General features: G+C 37.4%; 1 protein-coding gene across 4 annotated transcripts in view; it reads right to left on the bottom strand.

Annotated features, from left to right (window-relative positions):
• The window catches only part of LOC120533923 (protein PHTF2-like), a 175,921-nt gene extending 165,477 nt beyond the window's left edge, over positions 1–10,444 (bottom strand). For 2 of the 4 annotated variants that reach the window (XM_039761038.1, XM_039761040.1), the window contains exon 1: positions 10,230–10,444. The gene's annotated coding sequence lies outside the window, so the exon portion shown is untranslated. The remainder of the gene's footprint in view (positions 1–10,229) is intronic. The other 2 variants (XM_039761041.1, XM_039761044.1) reach the window with 2 other exon arrangements.
• Positions 10,445–15,214: the final 4,770 nt, after the last annotated feature.

Genomic DNA, 15,214 nt, shown 5'->3' with positions numbered 1-15,214 from the left:
CACGTGTGTATTTATCATGCACTATTGGGTTTAATTAAATACTTGGAAGTAAAGTGAAGAGAAAAAAGTGAAGGATTGAGAATAACTCATCCATTTTAGCCTTCTGTTCATCTGGATGATATCCTTAGAAAGGGGAAGAAAATCCAGTATATGAGAATTATCTAACACAGCAGAGTTAAAGCACTAAGAAGTGATGAAATGTAATTATTGGCAAGAATTGCTTTCTACTTAAGCAACCAGGTTAGAACAAAAACCTTGCAGCCACTGCGGCCCTCCAGGACTGGGACTGAGGACCCCTGTTTTAGAAGCTGCTCTCAGTGAGCTTCATTGCATCACTGTCTTCTTTAATAAAATCGACACTCTTGAATTTTGTAGCACTTCTTTTTCCAGGGTGGGTGGTATACAAAGCTGTAGTCCATCATAGAATCAACAGGATTTCATCTATATTTGAGTAGAATTCAAGACAAATACCAATTATTCTCTATTTGACAGACCTAGCAAGACTAAAATAATGTTTCTAGTCTGTTTTGTATTTTGTAGTTTTCAGTTCAACTCAGATTTTATCCAATCACAAACTAAAACAGGAATTATTATTAATATTATTACGTAAAAGGATTGTTGGATGACTGAGACGGTTAGCAACATCATCCTTGTGCTTAATAGGTTTTTGATAAACAAGAAGGGGAAGTCATTTTGACTTTTTAAAAACCTGCTTTTGCTCTTGACAACCAGGCCAGAATGACATCTGTATTATCAGATCCTGCAAGAAGTTAATAATTAAGTGTTTGAGCAAATCTGGGTGCTCTGTAGACTAAACTGACAAGAGTTAATGTGATTTCTGTCTGGTGGGTGTCTTATTTTCTATCTAGTATGCTACTTGAGATTAATGAAACAAACATAATTATTACCATTGTTAATTTTTCAAGGCCCATTTGCTAGGGATACAAAGTAATATTAAGTCAGTCAATCTTTACTTCAAATGGCACCCTTCAAGTAACACAATATCACAAGGAGGTTTATAAAGAAAACAAGAGTAAATTGCACAATCTTTGCACACAAAATTAATTTCAAGGTGATCATTTTTAAAGCACTGACACACAAATCTGCAGATCTAAAAAACATTATCACATATGAAACAATCATGAGGCTTGCAAGGTTGGAGCTAAGCAACTTAGCACATCAACATCACTAGGATGAAAAAAAACTAATCACAAGCAATCATGGGGATATGCAATGTTGTACATTGACAGAACAAGACATTTTGTCAATCAAAAAAGCACAAATAAGGGATATACATTGATAGAACCAGATATGTTGTCAATAAGCGTGGTTGACAGTAAAGACTAATCAATTACCTTAAGTCAGGCTACCACACTCCATCTAGAGACACTGACACCAGCCACACTGAAATCCACTTTATCAGCAAGATCTGAAAACCCAGCTTGCCACTGCCAATTATTCTGTAATTCAAAGTTACCAACTGCAACATCTTGCCTTTCCACTTAGTTGTGGAAACATATAATTCCAGTCAACACTTTGATTACATCTTGCCTGAAGAAGGGCCCTGAGTTGCCTCGAACGCTTGCATATTGTAATCTTTTTAGTTAGCCAAAAAAAGGTGTCATTTTGCTTGACTTTTCACTACATTCATAATGGCTAACACGGTACAACACCGTAGTACTACAGTCAACACTTTGAAAGAAATTTCTATGACACTGGTGGTCAATCTCTATAAAAATGCAATTAAGGATTATATTGAGTTGTACAATAAAATAAAAAGCAAATTAAATGCATATATAATGTATAACATCATACAAAAACACCTATTAAAAACAAAATTCTTCCAGAGCCAATAATATTTTATTATTGAATGGGGTGAGAGGATAAGAGTACGTCACAGATCAGCTAGTTTGAGTTTTTTTAATGTTTTGTTTTGAACTGTCCCACTGAGGGTTACCACTTTGAAAGGGCGTTCCCATTATATTTCCTGTCTGTCCCATTACAAATGAATGCTGCACAAGTTCACAATCACAATAAACTTTAAGACTACACTAACAACTGAGTCACATACTAAACGAATGTGCCTCTACATAAGGGAGGGCTAACAGATGAAATCTGGGATAGTACAGACATAACATTTTGTAGCCAGACATACAAATAACAGCCTTATTTTGAAGGTGCTGGGTAGAAATTCTATCCCTAACCAAAAAATGTATAAAATGCTTTCAGAAATGTAAACAGTCTCTGACTAATTATTTTAATGTTAAAATAAATTCGTACACATATAATGAACAGACAAAACATTTCCTGTGAAATATGCATTTGGGTAAGCTTAATGCCTGGCTGGACCCAGCAGTTTAACTCAGGATTCTGCAGCTGTAAGGCAGAAGTACTGAGTGCTACATCACTGTGTCACTCATTATATTCTCAATTTCTCACAATACAGAATACTTATTGGTTCATTTATTTTGAAGCTTACTTATTCAAGTTTGCAATGGTGCCAGAATCTACCCCAAAAGCACTAGCTTTGAGGCAGGAAACAAAAAAGGACAAGATGCCCCGATCAGAGGATAAGCTCTTGCACACACCCAGGGAATCAATTGAGAGTCACCAAATCAGCCTAACCTAAAACTGGAGTAACCAAAGAAAACTCATGCAGACTGAAGGAGAATGGGCAAACTCCTAAAAAAAGAAAGTAACCAGGTTAAATTTTGAATCTAGGAGTCAAAAGAACAGAGGAAGCACTGCCTACCAATTTGGCACTGGGCTACAACAAATATTGAATTATGCTTAATCCTCATTTACTTATACTTGTTTGTCTCCTACCCACTAACCAGTTTCCAAAGCCTTACATGAGTCAAATCTTATGCTTACTGATCTATAATTAGAGTAATTAATTTTTTTTGTAGTTTATGTGAAGCAGCAGCTTTTCAGTCATCAGGTACTTCTACCGCACTGGTGAAAGAATTCACAAGTGACTTCACTTGAATGGTTTACTTTGAAAAAGGTCACATCCTTGCTTTGCCTCCCATCCTTGAAAGCAGCAATCAGTTTGGCCATCTGTGAAGGAAAATGCTACCCTCCACTTTAACATAGTTCAAGATTCCTTTTTTCTGTGCATGCACACAATCAATAGTGTGCTTTGCTAATGAAGAACAAAATTATTCATTCTGAAGCTCTTACTTTTGTTCAGTCGGTATGTAGGAGACTAAGATTAAAACTGATTCTGTATCAATTTCACTTATTAATTATGCTGTTATAAAAGCAGTGTTCTTAATATTTCCAGCTGTTAAGTAACAACTTACTAAAGCACTCTGTTTAATGGCACAATTTCACCATTATTTTAATATTTGAAAAACAACTAACTAATACCCAGAGTATAGTTTGATGGCCAAGAATGCCTTGATTGATGAACAGCTTTTAATTATTCTAGACACTGTAGTGTGGCCTTGTTACAAGTACTAAAGATCAAGAAATGGTGTGAAAAAAAAAAAACTACATGACTATATTAACTTAGATGCGTATGTACAATTTACAGTAATGTGCTGGAGGCCAAGAATAGCAAAAATACAAACATTGTCATAACTTTAGCCCCCTGGAAGCGGCACTGTGTCACACAAATTTCTCACAGGAAGCTCTACTTTCAAATTCATCACATCCTGCTTTAGCTTTAGTGATTTGTTCTGACTGTTGATTCACAGCAAAGCTTCATGAAATATTAGTTCCTGCTTCTAAACTAGCTAGTGCAGCCTCTCGCCTTCAGCTTGCCAGTGGCTTTCTTAGACATGTCAGAGTGCACCCTCTGCTGTGATGAAACCAAAGGCAGATTTTGACAAGTTGGTCTCATTAGTGCAAAACTGCACTGCTAAATGCTCCGATGCACAGCAGAACTTGAGAATGTAGCAACATAACCACAGACAAAGATGTAGGGAACTGAACCACAGAGCTACTGGTATAAGAGCATTTCTCAGCATGTCAGTTTTGTCTACGTGCATGTCAAACTGTCCTCTTCATGACATATGCAATGAATATCAAGAAATGTACTCTGAGTGAGGAGCAGAAACTGCAAGCAATGATACACTTTTCAAGTTTGTAGTCTCACCTACTGAGAAAACAAAAAAAAAAAAAGACATCTTCATCTCTGGCAATGACATCCCCCATCTATGGGTTTTCATTTTAATTTTTTTTCTCTTAAAATCTTGCATGACTGAAAGCAACTTATTGTTTTAATAATAAACTAAGAGAGCTAAATTACTTATCATAAAATAAATTTATGTTATTTATACTTTGTTCTAAAAATTAACGAAATAGCAGGTTTTCTTTAAATTAATGTGACAACCTAATTTAAGCATATTAATTACATTAATCAACAAAGTGTACTCAAAGTGAAGATGTGAAACAATTTTGCAATAACCAAAAAAAGAAAATGTAAATAGGTGAAAGACAGTAACTTTATGTTTCTGTGTGGAAGTGACGTGACATTTTCATTCATCAACTAAACTGGGAAATGCTGTCAAAATAAAAATAAGAGTGGGACATGAAAGAAACTATATTCAACACAATAAAAATGTTACATGACCAGAATGGGTGCAAATATGTAGCCATTAAAAATGAAAATAAATCCGTTGTTCATTGATGATAGTAGACAAGCACACCAGCATTCAATGAGGTATTGCAACCATCAAACATTTTTTTCCCCATAAAATCAGCCTTCAGGTTTTGTGGATGCACTGTGACAAAGCCTTCCTCTTATACTTTCAACAAATAATTCTTTTTTCTATGTGCAAATCTATATAAAAATTCGGTTACATGTATGCCTATCTGAACCAAGCTGTAATTCTGTGTATGGCATAACTAACTTTTTCATTTTATTTCTAACACACAAGGAATATAACTCACTAGGCTGACCCGCTTTTTAAGGAGACCAACTATTAAGTTGACCACTTCTTAAGGCAATTCGATATGTAGATCAATTTGATATTTTATACAAACTCATTAATTTGGTTATATTGCATTTGAGCGCTATTACTTTAATACTCGTAGTTTCTGTTATTTTTGTGATGAAATTTAAACTTTTTTTCTATATTGAGGTCGCCCTTTTGAACCTCCCTGATATTTACTACGCGGTGAGGCATTTGTACTCCATCAACATTAATTATTTCCAGAGACATAATTTTGTCTATTTTTCCAGCGCATCGTGCACAAAAGCAAGGGAACAATGGGAGCACCAGAACTCTGCTCACATCATGTCGCTTCGTACCGCAAGCTGCAAGTAGTAAGTCTGTGATAAGCGGAATGCCGCTACGCTTTCCACTCACGGGACGGAAGGACAATCCCGACCGCTTTTATATAGTAAGAAAGAAGAAGAAGATATCGCACAGTCTGGAGTAGAAAATCATCTTTTACCTGGAAAAATGAAACTACAAATCCCATCATGCATTGCAAAATGGAGGGGTTTGTGTGAAACTCCGCGCCTGCGTAGCACTCACGGGACGGAAGGACAATCCTGACCGCTTTTATATAGAAGGATTTTCACACTCATACTCTTAAAAGAATTAAATAAAAAGGGCTTATAATAGGTATTAAGTCAAAAAAGTTACACTAACAATATTACAAATATGCGAAAGAAACTTGCAACTAGATTTTAGCGACATGTATTTGGTCCATTAAGTTTAACACCACAAGACCCATCAATAAAAGTAATGTATGAATATTAATTACACAAGTAAATCATGGAATTGGTGCACATGTTAGGTAAGCATGTAAAAGGGGTCTTAAGCTGCCTACCCATATTCTCAAATTGGAATTTCACCTTGACATAGCAAGTCGAAAGGCCTTGTCGCATTACCTATTTGGTTTATTTTCACAAAATGCCTCAAATGGTTTAATGAAATGTTCTCTGCAATCACATTAGCAATAACTAGCTTTCGTTTTTATCTCTTCATTCCATGTGATGGACTGGCAGGCCTTGGGCCTAATGCTACCTGGACAGACTCTCATGCTTGTGACACTGAACTGGATTAAGTGAGTTTGATAGTGAATGAATCAGTGAATGGAAAGACTAGATAGATAGACATATAGTACCTCTCTTGAACAAACAAAAGAAAAATGTAATTTTCAGAAGAAGTGGTTATATTCAAGATACAGTTAAACTAATGCACCAACTGTTTGAAAACACTCTTAGCAGTAATGGTGCGTGTCAATAAAATACTGTGATTATTAGCTGTCATGATCCAACTGGGCAAACAAAAAGTCTTACTTTATGCCTGCTGAATGGCTGAGGTTATATTTGAGCTCCTTTGTTTAAATACCTAAAAGGTCTGGTTCCAATAACAAAGTAATTGGGCACTAACAGAGAAAATTTTATTTATTTGGATTAAACCTCACAGGTCCAAAGCACAAACCTTAATGTGGGGAAATATCTGATGAAAACATAATTTTATACAATTACTTTGGTCTTCTTAATATAGGGAGAACCACTGTGTTATTGAACAAACCTATCATGGTGAAAACTAAAGTATGGTGAGAACTGCATTTTCCAGGTTATACATAGCTACCTGAAGAGGGCTACAAGTTACCGACAAACACCCCCTTCCCACAGGTATAAGAATGAAGAAAAGAAGGAGAACTAGACAGCACATCTCACACTGAAGTGCACAAAACAAGACGTCTAATTCTTAAGTGCACAGGCTTGTATTGAAGACAAAAGGACAGAGACAAGACACACACAAGAAGATGATGGTACTTGACAGCTGGATCAAAGCATAGAATAAAACAGTAAAAAAAAAAACAAGGTACCAACTGAGCTAAACCCGGCTGAAAAAGCACAAGGTCACTACTGTCCTGGTAGGTAACAAAACAAACAATGGGGCACTGGCTAAATCTAAACACAACATTGCTGCTGCTCAGTAAGATGTGGATGCCCTACGGAAATCAATGAAAACACCTCACAGTTACCGGTCAGAGAAAAATGGCTAGCTTAGTGGAACAACTGGTGAGATGGTTAGCTAAAATGGAATTATTCTTCATTTGAAGCCTCCTTCCACAACACTAAAATTATTCCAAAAAACAAAAAGATGGCTTTGCTTTGAAATAAATACGGTGAACTGGGTCCCAAGAGACCTTTTCTTAACATTTTACTCTATACAAAAATATTGATTTATTCTGCTTTTTGTTTTGAAGTGGCACCTTTTCCTCCTGTTCTCTCCAAATAAATACAAAGCAGTAACAGGAAGTGGCCAAAACTGCACGTGCATGTCACACCATTACGGACAGCACATAGCAAAATGTTGAAGGCATGATAATGATTGCTTATGGCCTCATCAACAGGCCATAATTCAACTGTCCAAAACAAAAGAATGAAAAAAATAAATAAATAAATAACATGAAAGGCAAAAAGATATTGATAATAATAATAAAAAAATAAACATTCACAAGTCTGCATGCGCTACCAGTGTAGAGGCCATGACTCCACTTATCAGCAAACGCCATAAATAGGAAACACACCATTGATTCAGCCAGCATTGGTATAATCTTACAACCTGCCCAGCAAACAAATTAATTTCTATTGAGATCTGAACAGTAAATGGGTGCTTTGTGCTTTGTACATAAAATGCATTTTTATAAAATAAAAAATGTTTGATAATGTGCATGAAAGTAAACAATCCCAAATTATTAGTAATGTTATTATACCTCTGAATTTGTTTACAATGTAAAGATACACACAATTTCCATATTACACGTAAACCAATGCAACGCCAGGTAGATATCAACAAGTGTAACAAAAAAAAAGCCATAAAAGATTATATTTTAATTAAAAAATGTATACAAAACAGGCACTAATCTTCAGCTCCCCCAACTTATCAGCAGGAAGTCAAAGGTTCTGCCCACACATTTTTCTCCTGCATATCCTGCGGCTGCCCTCAACTGTATCACACTGCAGAACACGATGGAAGATGGCTGTAGAAAAAGAAACTACATTTCTACACACAAAGAACTAACTAACACACGGCAGGAGTAAAAACTGTGGCAGATGAATTTATAAACTGGAAGATTTTTCCACATTCTCAAGCTGTTGAATGCAGAACTGAAAATCCATGTAAAACAGGCAGCTGGGCAGGTAGATAGAACTTCATTTACCCCAAGGGGAAAATCTGGCCTTTTACAGAAGTTCAATAAATATATAAATACATGCAATACAATGTACACAAAAATGACTAAAAATAATGAAAATATCTGACTTGGCAGTTAAAGTAAGACATTATGCAGGCATATTGCTGTAGGTATAAAGGAGCTCTAGTGGCATGTCTTGACACACAGTTCTGTTTAATAATTCACTGGCTGAAAGTCCTCAGTGTTGGTGCGTCACGGAGAGAGGATGTGCAGCAGTGTTCACAATGGTACACAGTTTTGCTTTCATTCTCTCCTTGGCTGCTCTCTCCATGAGGTTCAGAATGAGTGAACTATAACTGAGCCTGCCTTTTTAATTAGCTTGTTGATTCAGTGGGCCCCTCTTGAAGTGAAATGCAAAGTACCTATGAAGAACTGCACTTGACATCCAACCAGAAAAAAGGGAAACGGTTTAATATAAAAGAGAATAAAATGTGTAAAAAAAAAAAGTAATTATCCTGCTAAATGGCAGACATCAATGTATTTCTGATTTAATGGCGATCTAGTTCAAAATTTGTAATACAGTACAATGAGCAAAAACTTTTCAAAAAAATTAATAGAGCCCAGCACCCATGTGGTATGCCTACTAGTAAGGACCAAAACGTAACAAATGTGCACCACGGTTATGTGGACATATGGCTGGATGATAACATTATAAGGCCTTTCCATTAGCAACTAGGAGCAGGAGGGAAACAAGCATGGGTCATGGTTTGTTTCTGTTGCACGTTATCGAAAGGCACCTTGAAGCAAACACTCAGTCTGTCAGTACAGGTGATCCTTGAGTGGATGGAAACTGTGATGGTCTCTGATTAGATTAACTGCACTTCTTATTAGCACTGCCACATTATTAATTATCCCCTATGTGAATGGCATCTTCTTTCTTTCTCTTCTTTTGTCCCGGCCTCCTCTCACTCCTATTCACTTCTTGGCAGTGAGGACCGTCTCCTTACCCTCAGTACTATCAGACATCTAGTTTCTTGTTTCAGTAAAACTGTCTTATACTGGACATTTTCTTCATCATGAGGGGAGGTTCATTTTTTTTTCTTTAAATTTGCCCTGTACAAATTACAGTCATTTGCGGAATAAAATAGAGCAAACAAAACAAACTGAAGCCAATGTATAAAAAACAGTTAAAAAGAACAATTAACAGGACAGCAAAGGAATGCTGACCTGCCATGTATGAACAGTCTAATGGAATCAATGCAACATCTTTAAAGCTTTTGCTTATAATAGAAAAAAACACTTGAAAAGTGGTCATCTACCTCATTTTGATTCTTGGTGTCAGGAAATGTGGCATCAGTGAGCTAAGCCATGTAGCTGGCAGCTCAAGACTGGTGATCAAGGCGAGTTACCTTAAAAACACTTTCAAGCTCCACTGCTGTTTTAGACGAATCTAAACATTTCTTCATTTGTGAGATTATTATTTAAATGTCTTTCTTTTTCTTAGCCACTCTCAGGGTTGAGCACAAAGTGCAATAAACGTATTTTGTGCCACACATGGCTTTCTTCAAAATGAAAGGCATTAGTGTAGTATGGGCAAAGCAACAATGCCAGAGAAAGGGGTTTCAGATGTGTCTGCATTGTTTTGCTATCTGGTTTTTGGAGATCACTAGCTCAGCGATGTCCTCGCACTGTTTACGTGCTAGCAGATAAAAATAGTACCTATGAAGAACAGTCGTCCACACGACAACCACCCCCTCCCCCCGCATTCGCGTGTAAACACGAGAAACATACTCAAGTGCAGCAATAAATCACAAGGCTGAGATCCAGTTCAAGAGACCCGAGCTCGGCGGGGAGCCGATTCATCACACAAGAGCGATGAGACAATCACACCAGTGCCACGAACAATGCGCATCTGCCTGCGGTAACTTTACCTGAGGTGGAAGGATAATCACGGCGAAATACGAAGAGCGAGCATTACAATGGGTGCCCGAAGGGACAGCTTGTGAGGTGGAGGAGTCACTGCAAGCACTCACTGCTAGGGCAACGGTCACCTCGAAGGGCTCCCGTGGGGGACCACCGCGGCAACGAAAACCCGAAAAGCAGACTGTGTTCCTTACCTCTCTTCGTTGCTGATTTTTGCAAGTAGGCGAGGATACAGGCTTATCTTTCGGCAAGGCGCCTTCTTCCACAGTGAAGTGTCTAAGTTGATGCAGCTGTAGCGTCGAGCAACTGCTGTCTGCCTGTCTTTCTCTCGCTCTGACCTCCAGCCTGCCAGACTCCTTACCGTAATCCTCGCAAGAGTCGCGCGTGTGCGCGCACGCTCGCTCAAGCGTAAACAGTGCCCTGCTCGCGCTGACAGTCGACGGTGTTAGGCGATTTCAGCTGTTCGTGTCTGCAAAGACTACTGTTGCTTCAGGGTACGTCGTTGTAGGTGATATGTTAATGTTGCTGAACGTTTCACGTTTTCTGATTTAACGTCATTATAAGGTCCTTGCGTGGCAGCAAATGTCTATCCTACAATTATTAAATCCGAGGCCCGATTCTAAATTTATCTTTATGTCTTATTTTTTAAGCTGGCGCAATTCAGCTCTCAATCCTCACTAAAAATAGCTGTCGTATAAACACATTTGAAAAAAGCTTGTTCGGTCACCTAGCGACTTTACGTCGGCCTGGAATGAGTGAATGTGTCTCGGATCAGTTCCTGCTTGCTGTACACCTAGAGCTTCTGGTTAGTTAGCCTCAGGGCCACCAGATGGTAAAAACGGATCAGTGGATTTCAGTTACAGCGTTCACATTTCATCCTCTGTTATTTCCGTTGCAGTCAATTCATGTCAGTGTTCGAGCATGTCCTGTGATGGACTGGTGTGCGCCTCGATCCCACCTTGTCACAAATACTGACAGGATGAATACATGTTCCCAGCTATCCTTAAGTTGATAAGTGGGCTATGAAATGAAATATGAAAATAAGGTGCAGACAACAGTGCAAAAAGTAAAGCGTATTCATTACAAATAAAAACATGTATTTGAGGCTCACCAGAATTTTCAGTATTGTCCGTGCTTTAAAAATGAGTTGAGAAAAATAGTTGACATTACACTAATTTAATAAATTGTAACATTCAGTAAAAACATGATAAGGAAGTTCAGGTAAAGGACGTCAAATTTATGTTATAATGGGATTAGCGGACATTTCTGGATGGTATAAGCTTAACGGATCACTCTAAAGTTACGTCAACGCTACTGTGTTATCATTTAAAATACTGTTTTTAAAAATAAAAAAAAAACGATCTCACACTAAAACGCAAAAAATGCACCTATATGGGCACATGCGCATCGGCAGAATAATCCTTACAAGAATGGTAAAGCTGCCACCCACGCGATTTATCGCAAAAGTGTAGCAACCGCCTTTTACACAAGTAGGCCTATGCAGTAAACTGTACAGTGTTCGCTGTGTTGGAATATGTATTTTCTTCTGTGATGATGGGGGATCACTCGGGGAATAAAACGTTGTAACGAGCAAGATCTAATCAGGGAAGGGCTTCATAATAAACATGAACAAATCAGAGCGCGATTCACATTGCAGATCTGAGCTTGTATTTTCGCATGTATACTGCTCCGGGGAGCGTTTGTAAAAGCCTCTATTTCGGTGGTTAAAAACACTGGGTTATTGCGTACAAAAGGTGAAAACGGGGACTCATGTTTGTGTTTTTACATGATAATGTTAAAGTGTGGACGTAGTCATAATTGGCCCCAGTGTCATGATGACTTAATAAGGTCTAAAGTGGACTAGTGTCTTGTCCAAGGCTTCTGAGATAAGACTGAGGCCCCTGCCAAACTGAATTGGATTAAACAGATTTGTGAATGTTAGGTTATGTTGTAATAATGAAGGATGCTTAAACATGGTTTTTGAAGATATTAGTCTAGCTAAAACAAGGGAGATGTCTGGACTGAAAACTTGTAGCAAGTAGAGTTTTTCAGTTCCAAGACAGAGAACTACTACTCAATGATAAGGTAAGTGTTGTAGTGTAGTGGTGTTGTTGTTAGTGCCATTTTTGCCAGACCAATTATTCTTGTAACTCTTACTGTTTTTCCCACTCACAGCTGTATTAATGTATTGATTATTTTTGCATAATGAAAGTCACCCTAATTTCATACCACTATTGAAAATTTACTGTTTCCCCCTCATAGGTAAGGCTATTCAGAACACATCTGTCAAAATGTTATTAAATAAAACTTGCATACTCACTGTTGATTTACGTTTGGCAGTGTTCATTCATTCTCTCTTTTGATCATGTGAGACAACAAAGTCTTGTTTCAACAGAAATTAACTTGGCAATTGTATAGATCAATCAGGCCTTTTAACCAGCTTGCATGGGCCACCCTAATGAAATGGTAACACAAAACATTCAAACAATGAATGACAGTGCCTCAAATACAGTATGTACATACACACACATACACACTTTAAAACTCATTTAATCCAGTTCAGGGCCACTGAGGGCCAGAGCCTATCTAGCAGCACAAGTCAGGACACTGATGACACACATATAAATATAATTTACTTCCAGGATCATATACTGTTTTTAAATAGAGTTAAATTGTCTATTTGTACTGTCACATCAGTTAACTGGGTCATTTATTTATGACTGACTGTGTTCACACATGAGTTATATAGTGTGTGTTTGAACCTGTCTGGAAGTGGTGTTGGTTGAGGCTTATTAGCTTTCATAAAGCAGGCTCAAAGAAATGAGCTGCATACCCATTAACCCTTTAAACTGGTATCTGTTTAATGGGCATATTGAATTCCTGTAGAAACAGGGACCTTGCAGGACTGATGCCCTTGTATTATGTTTCTTACAAGTATATACTTATGAAATAATTACTAAAATGTAATTATGTATTGATGAAGAAAAACAATAACGAACCAAAGAGTATATATTGTAGTGCTATACTAAAAGCCATTGGGATAATAGATAGATAGATAGATAGATAGATACTAATGGTACAGTAGCAGCATTTCCTCTAGAGTGCTTGGACCCCAAGTTAATTAACAAGTGACGTGCTTTCTCATCTTGTTTTACTGGGTTTCTTCCCACAATCCACAAATGTTTACAGCAAGTCATTGTGCCGTGTGATGGACTGCCATTCCTTCTAAGTCTGCTCCCTGTCCCGTGTAACACCTGCTCTCTGTGACCTCGGTATAGATTAAGCAGATAACTGGATGATTAGGTCAGGGCCACCTTCTGTATTTTATGAGTGCCAAACAAAGATATTTTGTATTAGCCCTTATTGAGGAAAGCTGGTGACACGCCAATGTGTATAGCTAAGACTTTAGGTTTTGTGAGTTTAATGCACTCCTTATTTCTGCAGAGGCTTTTATCACAATTGCTTTCAATAATCAAAAGAAGTTTATCTCAATGGACCACTGGACCTGGTAGAGGTTGGACAGGCAGCAATCTGGACAGACTAACACTTCAGCTGACAGGTTACATATTGCCTGCTATCAAATGAAGTCTACTTATATTTACAACAGGAGTGAGAATGACTCCATTAGACAAACTCCTTGTAACCACAGGACTGCACAGAAACACACCATGTGTGAAGAGCATAGAGTCTTGCTCATAATCCTTTAACCCTTCCATCTACCCTTGGTAAAGTTTTTTGGATGAATGGAAGCCATCCTTTTGGAAGTGTTAATTTACTGCATCATATACTTTAACATCTGCTTTGTTCAAAAGAGTCATACCTGTTTCTTTTCTAATTTGGTGCTACTATGCTGCATTAGACAAACAGATAGACACCTACAGGGGTTGCTTTGAAACTAAGAATATACAGAAAAGAAAAAACAAAACATTTTTTTAATAGATGTCCTAACTATTTTTCTACATTTTCCTCCAATCAATCAACACATAATGCAAATATACTTTTCTGTATTCCCACATTTGAATATTCCATCTCAATTAGAACACATGCTCTCCATGGCATCTTTCAGCTCATTTTTGCTTATAAATTTGTTCTCCACTAGTATTTATTTCAGCATCAAAGTAAGTTGGCTCATATTTGGATGACGCTCTTTCTTCACCATTTTATGACACCATCTGCTTATGATCTAATAATCGTTAGTACACAGATGTGCACTAATTCACAATGAATATTAGGCCAGTTAGTCTTTCAGATGGGAGAGCTAATCGCTATAGGCATCACCAGTATGGGCAGACGTTTTCATCAACCTTATTTTATAGAACACCTTTGCCAGCATACACTATCACAAGATACTATTTAGCATGAAAGATCGCAATTCAAAGAAAAAAGGTAACTGCATAGTAAAAGATAACTGAATACATTTTAAAGCAGAAGGAAATATACACTAGGAAAAGCTGGCAAAAGTTAAAATAAGTTGATGCTAAATAGTAATGTGGTAATATTAAGAGCTGATAAACCGTACAGCAAAATCAATATCAATAAAGTCAGAGAATAAAAAAGCTGCTATTTTTGGTAGATGTATTTGACAACTGCAGTGAAGTCTGATATGCTTCTGTGCACTGTCATTGGAAATGGCAGGCTTTGTTGGCTTACCTTTTGAGGAATCTTTATATAAGAATGATACTGTGGTTAGTATTATTATTATGCTTCCAGGCCTGCATAGCTCACACTAATCATGTGTCCCTGTCTACTTTAAATTTTATTATGTAATTTCTTACTTGACACCTCAGCAGTTAGTGTTACAGCCCCTTAGCTCCACGGAATCAAATACAGTTCCCAACCAGCTTGTATTATTTTTCTTGAGTTCTCACAGTTTTGCTCAAATATTTGTAGGTCAACAGCAACAATGTTTATTTACTGTATATAGCACCTTCCAATACTGAGCATAATTCAAGATGCTTTACAAATAATAGTATGTGGAAACAAAGAAGAACAAAATAGTCAAATAAGCTATTGTACTAAGGGTTGAATGGTCAGTTGGGAAAGGAATAAAATCCAGAGGAGAAAAAACCTCTGGGGTTCATGATCAAAAACACACCCAGGCCCAACTGGGCATTCTATTATATATCTATCCATCCATCCATTATCCAACCTGCTATATCCTAACTACAGGGTCACAGGG

Source organism: Polypterus senegalus, chromosome 8 (genome assembly GCF_016835505.1).
Source record: "Polypterus senegalus isolate Bchr_013 chromosome 8, ASM1683550v1, whole genome shotgun sequence".
Taxonomy (NCBI): Eukaryota; Metazoa; Chordata; class Cladistia; order Polypteriformes; family Polypteridae; genus Polypterus; species Polypterus senegalus.
The sequence above is the reverse complement of the archived record's forward strand: the minus strand, read 5'-3'. Positions and strand labels throughout refer to the sequence as shown.